A 7,625-nucleotide genomic window follows, 5' to 3' on the forward strand; every position below is an offset into this window, starting at 1 on the left:
TATCTCAATTGCAAAAGGGACTGATGAATTTAATCCTGAATTACTCACCTGCAGAGGACGTTCCGGGGTTGCATTACTCATATCAAAAGACATTTATCCGTTTACATCTTTAATTGAGGTTAACAGCGACAGAATTATCGGTATTGAAATAAACATACCAAACAGTGAAAAGTTTTATGTGTTCTCTTTATACTTACCTGCAGTAACTCAACCGTACGAATATTTCCGTAACGAAGTAGATTTGCTGTTCGAACTGTCTTCCGTATACGAAGAATTTGGTTCTGTGATTTTAATGGGGGACTTCAATTCGAAAATAGACGGCCCGAGGTGTAAAATTAAACACGACGAAAGAAGTAAACTTTGTAAAACTTTGATGGCAACTCACAATCTTTGTTCAGTAAATATGGAATTAATGTGTAAAGGTCCTGTTAACACGTTCCAATCTTACGAAGGTGGTCCTTCAACTTGTATTGATCACATCTTAATCAACCGTACAAAATTGCAACAAGTTAAACAAGCTAAGGTTATTGACAATCATTCATTTAGCACGTCCGATCATCACCCAATATTATGTACCTTAGAAACGGAATCTCATCTCCATCATCCACAAGAGACTAGTGACCCAACTGTATCTTGGGAACGCGCACGAAGTACTAACTCTATAGAGGATTACACTTTTGCAGTATCAACAAATCTATGGACGGTAAAATTTCCAAATACAGCCACACCTGATGTGATTGAATCGTACTATTCTTGCATAGTCAATGCTATAAAGATAGCCGAAAAAGACACTTTACCGTATAAAAAGTTCGATCGCCACTCGAAACCGTATTGGAATCCAAACCTTACAGTTTTACGAGACTCGATGCGTAGTATTCGGAATGAATGGATAAACAATTGTCACTGTCATGATACAAACTGTGAGTTTTTTCAAAAATACAAGTCTTCAAAACGAGAATTTCGTACAGCTTTGAGAAAAGCATTTGACGAATATGAAAGTAATTTAGCAAAAACTATCGAAAGTAACCTTGATATCGATCAAAAAACGGTTTGGACAATCATAAATAATCGAAAAAAGAAATCAAGCGCTTGTAGTGCGTTAGTGAAAGATGGTGTGACTTATACCGATCCTAAAAAGATCAACGATATCTGGCTATCTCATTTCCAAAACGTATTTTCTCCGTCAACATATACCGACCCGAAGCGTGAAACTGAAATTACCGAAAAAGTGTCATCTATTCGCAAAATTGTCAACCGAGATCAGAAGAACATTACATTTAAATTATCAGATGTCAATGAAATTTGTTCAAAACTAAAGAACAACAAAGCGTGTGGCCACGACGGCTTGTTTTATGAGCACATACGGCATGGCGGTAAATTACTTATAAAACACTTACATCACCTCTTCAACTTGTGTATCAAATGTGCGTACATTCCGAACGACTGGAGAAAGAGTATGATAATACTTCTTTATAAAGGTGGAAACAAGCCAAAAACAGATACAAACTCATACAGAGGCATCTCGTTAGTGCCGAGTGTCACAAAGATCTTCGAGAAGATGGTCGACTTGCTACTTACCTTATTGCGTACTGACTTCCCGAATGTCCAACAGGTAGCTTACCAAAAACTCTTGTCTAGTTTAAACGCTTCATTCAATCTTAATGAAGTAACTATTCATCATATAAAAAAGAACGGAACAGTTATAGTTGTTTTATTAGACAGCACTAAAGCATTTGACACAGTACCTCCTGATGGATTACGTATTAAACTCTTTGAATATGGTGCGACCGGAAAATTATGGCTACTATTAGATAACATGTACACAGATTTATCAAGTGCTATTCTGTCTGGTGGAAAACTTTCGAAATGGTTTAAACTAAACCGTGGTGTGCGCCAAGGTAGTGCGTTGTCTGCAAAGTTATATCTGATCTTTATTAACGATTTGATTAATGAACTTGAATCTAGCAACAAAGGAGCATTCTTATATGACATTAATAGTAGTTCTCCCGTCCAGGCAGATGACATTTCTCTCATTGCCACAAATCACGAATCCGTTCAGAAAATGGTATCAATTTGTGAACAATACAGCGAATCATGGAGCTTCTCCTTTTCACCCACGAAAAGCAAACTGCTTCAATTCGGCAAAAAACTAACAGGTCCAGATATATTCTTATACAACGAACCTATTCTATCAGTTAAAAGTGCAACACATGTTGGCATTTCACTAGACACTTCAATGAAAACAATGGATCGTACACTGAAAGCGTGTCGAACATTAAGAGCAACCACTGCGTCTATGATTCGCTCTGGTATTCACCCTGCTGTTCTCAACCCTATAGTATGTGCAAAGATTATTCGCCAAGTATGCTACCCAAAAGCTCTTTACGGATGCGAGATCTGGGGCAAGCTGTCTAAAACAGAAACACTTATGTTAGAACGGACGCATCACTATGTTTGCAAGTTCATTCAAGGATTACCTAGACGGACAAGAACTGATATGTGCCTTTCTCTCATTGGTTGGTTAAACCTAGACAGTTTTATTAATGAACGAAAGTTACTGTTCTTCGGACGAATTTGTAATTTACCACAAAGAGCGATTTCATTTCGTATTCTCGTACGTAAACTTTTTGAACTCAAGTACTTCAATCAAGAGTACACTAACTGTGCATCGGATTTTTCAAAGGACTGTGTGGATATACTCTACAAATACCATTTATCAGACTATTTAACAAAGTTTATGGATAGCGGAAATTTTCCGTCCCAGCGTATATGGAAGCGAATAGTTCACAGATCTATTTTTGAATACGAACTTAACGAATGGCAACAACGTATAAATATAGATAGTGACTTTAACATTTTCAAGAAGATACATAAAGTATTTCAGCCTCATCCTGCATGGACAGTTGCATTAGACTTTCCGTATTTGCGTAAACAGGCAAATTACATAGTATCCCTGTGTTGTTTGGTCCACAATACAAACAGTGATAGTATTTTATGCGATAAATGTGGTAAACTTTTCACCGACCCGTGTATTCACGCAATTTCGTCATGTGACTATTTATCCGACATTCGGGATGAATTCTGGTGCGAGCTTCTATGCTTAAATCCAATAACTTTCAGTGCCTTTCTTGGATCCTTAAATGACGAAGATTTCTGTTACATTTTGCTCTCATGCGAAACCGAATTTGAACTAGACTGTGAGCAGAAAAAACGTTTTCAATTTTTATGTGTCAAATATGTTTACAGATTTTGCAAAACATTTTCTCATTCCTAATTGACAATATGAATTAAGTTCAAAGTTTTGTGTGTTGCCATCCACGAGTTTACTACACTCTTGAATTTAGTAAAAGATGCTTCAGTTCTAGAGTGGTATGGCAACTCATTCAGGTAATTATTTATGGAATGAAATATGTCTAAATATAAGGATATAAGGCAAACTTACTAATTTTTATCTTATGGTTCAGATTTGACAGTTGCATATGATCCACATTATAATTATTTTTCAGTTTCAAAACTTTAAATTCCACTAAATATATTTTTTAGTTTCAAAACCTTAAATTCCACTAAATATAATGAAGGTAGATTCATGGTATACCGCCATCTTGGATTGTACAATCCCAGTTCAAAATCGGTCTAGTTATTTGCCAAAATCTGCAAATATGGAGACAGATTTGCAAAAATTGGTTCGACTGTCTATTTATTTATAGAAAACTTAGAAATTTATTGTATACATTACTCAAAATATTTAAATAAATATCAAATATTGTGGTGTTATAATCATGTTTTTCCAAATAAGCCATTTAAAGGGAGATAACTATTTTTAGAGAGAAATATATACTGGACTGATAGGTAAATTTTTTATTTTGTTTTGTAGCAATAAAACAAGTTCGGTGACACCATTTTTTTTTCTTTTCTTAAAACATATTAATATAAACTAACTTATCGTCTAACAATTTACTTCAAAATTCTATCTCATAGATTTTTTTAATGCACACAAAATCTCAAATGTGTTTTTTCATGAACAATCTAACCAAATTTAGGCAAATTTCAACGACTCATCATAGCTTGGAAAATAGCACGGTGACCCATACTTTTATATCTTTATGTATCTGTATTTCCCACTTCTGTAAAAATGGATTGGTTCGTCACAGATTCCTTTCAGCTATTGTGTGACGGGTTGGTCTGCGCATAAATTAGACGCGCTTGCTGAGGAGTGCTGATTTAAACTCCTCGGTTGTAGTAACGCACAATACCGAGTCCTCTAGATGGTTCCAATCTGAATCTGAATCTGAGTTAATACGTTGCAGGGCCAGAACATGGCATCAATGGCATGTGGAGAGAGGCGCTGGAAAATTAGTCCAACGTTGTGAGAGCAACCGAAGTTTTAAAGCATTCAATTGTCTTAGCACACACGAGATTGTCTGATAGTCTATTCCAATCGGATATTGCTCTTACAAAGAATGACTGTTTGTATTGTTCTGATTTTCTAGGTTGAATTTTGAAGCACCGGCTGTTGTTTTGAGCAAGTTTGTCTACAATGTTTGTTGTTCTAAAGTCACTAAATTGTTTCGATTTAATTTGTCGTGTTGGTCTCTCTTTGGCTAATACTGAGTCTTGTGGTATAGCTGGTACCAACTCCCCGGCCACCTTTTAGAGAAAAGTGAGTCTTGAGGTACTCCTGATGCGACCCCTACAGTGTCAGAATTTTCGCCATCTACCAAGACTCTCATAGATCGTTTTGTCAGGAACATGTTGAGCAAATCTAGTATTTGACCATCAATACCATAACTTTCGAGTTTGGCTAACAGCCTTTGGTGCGGGACCGTATCGAAGGCTTTAGAGAAATCTAATATTACTATTATCTGTCTGCAGGCCTTTGTCCTGAAGTTGGAATAAGTCGTTCATCGTTGTTAAGAGCTGTGTTTCAAAGGAGAACCTGAACAGAAGCCATGCTGGAGTGATGTGAGTATGTTGTTCCTAAATTTCAAGGTGTGTCAGGATGTGTTTATATATAATATGCTCAAGCAGCTTGCTGGTAACGCAGTTAAGAGAAACCGGTCTATAGTTCTCTGGTGTGTTTATATTTCCTTTATTAAATACAGGAGTGATATTTGCATTTAACCAATTAGTTGGTAGAGTGCCAGAGTTTATGGATTGCTGGAAGATGTGTCGCAGCCCAGGTGCTAGTTGTTTAGAGCCGTTAAATTTTTAAGGACAATGTTTGGTAAGTTGTCTGCCCCAATGGCTTTAAATGGCTTTATGTTCTTCAAGAGTTTTTCGACTCCATCTGTTGTTATTTCCAAAGGTGGAATTGATTTTCCCAAATTCAAATTTCTTATCTATCTTTGGTGTTGCATTTAGAGTGTCTTTTGTAAAAACCGATTCAAATTGGTTTAAAAGTACTAGTATATTAGCTTTCTCCTTCTTGTCGTTTACAAGTGCTCCATTCTGTTTCATTGCTGGTATGCCAATGTTTTCAAGTCCTTTCGTCTGGATTTAACATATTGCCAGAATGGTTTTTGTTGTTTTCTTTTAGATCTTGGTAAATAGTGTTGTTGATATAGTTGATCTCTGCTTTCTTAAATTCTTTTTTGCACTTTTGGAAGCTCTTGTAGTCATTCCACTGTTTAGATCTCTTATCGTGCTTATAGAGTCTTATTTTGCGTTTTAACATCTGGCTTAGATTTCTGTTGAGTCACGGCAGCGATTTTTCTAGATGTGCATACCTTTGACGGGGTGTATTTGTCCATAATTGTGAATACAGTCAGTGGTGGTGAAGGTTGACCATAGTCAACATAGTTCCTCTACTGGTTCCAATATATACTGCAGTGCTCACAAAGATAGAATGTTTTAACTGGTCGGTCTTACTATTGGGAACTATAACCGCTCGTTTATTGTTATGGGCTCGTTGGTCTATAATGTGCTTAGTAACAAAGTTGTTATATGTTGTTGCTATCTTTAAAAAACGCATTGTTAAACTTTATTTTGGCAAAGTATAACTTTGAGGAAATTTCAGTTATCCGATGATAGTTTAAGAAATATATTCCTATGATTTACAAAATATGATTAAATGCAAGAATCGTATACTTTTATTACAGATTCATTTATTAGAAATAAGAAACATGTTTTAGAATTATGTGTACTACGATTGAATTATTAAATAGGCAGTGTCTGCGCGTACCCGCATGTGGGTACGAATAGTCAAATTGCCGTTCTAGGCTGCGCGTACCCACATCTGGTTTTATAATAAAATGCCGTCGGATCGGGAATGAAACGTGAAATATATACGGAATTTGTTGCAATTAGTGAATAAATTGATTAAAACTACTCAGAATTTTCATAAATATACACATATATATTTCATACAATTGTATATAAGAATTTATAGAAGCCGCAGAGAAAAGAAAGAAGAACCGGGAGCACAAAAATTAAAGAAGATTTAAAGTACAACAGAATAAATTTTTCCTGTATTCATGGTGGGAAGCAATTCCAAACAAATTCGACAAGAAAAAGGCCTAATACAAGGTATTTGTTTTAAATTGTAGTTTTTAATCGAATTTGCCACGCGTTTCATTTAAGTTTTTTTATAATGTCGATTACTTATAGTTTTTGTATTGTAAATCGTTCGTGATATTAAGGATATGTCTAATTTCAGTACTTTCCAAATGGAATGTCCTTTCCACATTAAACTTGGCGTAACTAAAGATGGACAACACCTTAATTAGTTACATGAATCTTTTATAATTGGTTTAAATTGATATCATTACTTGCTTCTTTAATTTTTATAAACTCAAGCTTAAATTTTAGAATTTTTATATATTTTAAAATTTCAGTTTCTGTTTTACATTTTACTAAAAGATTATTTTAAAATATCATATGGGTATTTTTTTAAATTATTAAAATTTTATTCTTAAAATTTTCATTTAAATTAATTTTATAATAGTATTAATTTCTATCATGTTTTCTTTTACAGGGAATGTACAGTTTCATTTTCCATCATTGTGCATTTAATTTTTGTAATGTTTATTATGTATCATTATTTAATAAATACAATTTGAAAATATTACTCTTTACTCGTTCTACACGAAATCCAGTGGCGGATCCAGAGGGGGGGGTTCCGGGGGTCCGCACCCCCCCCTTTATTTTGGCCGATCAATGCATTTGAATCGGGACATATGCTTGCACCCCCCCTGCACCCCCCCTTTGCCCTGGGCTAGCACCCCCCCTTTCGAAAATTCCTGCATCCGCCACTGAAATCCCTATATTATCGATAATTTCCGTATATATTTCACGTTTCATTCCCGATCCGATGGCATTTTAATAGAAAATCGGATGTGGGTACGCGCAGCCAAGACTGGCAATATGACCATTCGTACCCGCATGCGGGTACGCGCAGACACTGCCTATTAAATACGACATGTAAATCTTTGAAGTTTACTTGGGGCGAAAGTGCACAGGTCCGAGATGTCTTTACAATTTTTTTCTCGCTTTCTAAAATTTTTAATTATGATGCAAGACATGACTCTAAGGTTTATAAAGATAATATTATCTGTGATATTATACACAATTCAATGCTGATTGATATAATTATTATTTTTGTAAATCTTTTTTAAAACATTCCATTC

Source organism: Mytilus galloprovincialis, chromosome 8 (genome assembly GCF_965363235.1).
Source record: "Mytilus galloprovincialis chromosome 8, xbMytGall1.hap1.1, whole genome shotgun sequence".
Taxonomy (NCBI): Eukaryota; Metazoa; Mollusca; class Bivalvia; order Mytilida; family Mytilidae; genus Mytilus; species Mytilus galloprovincialis.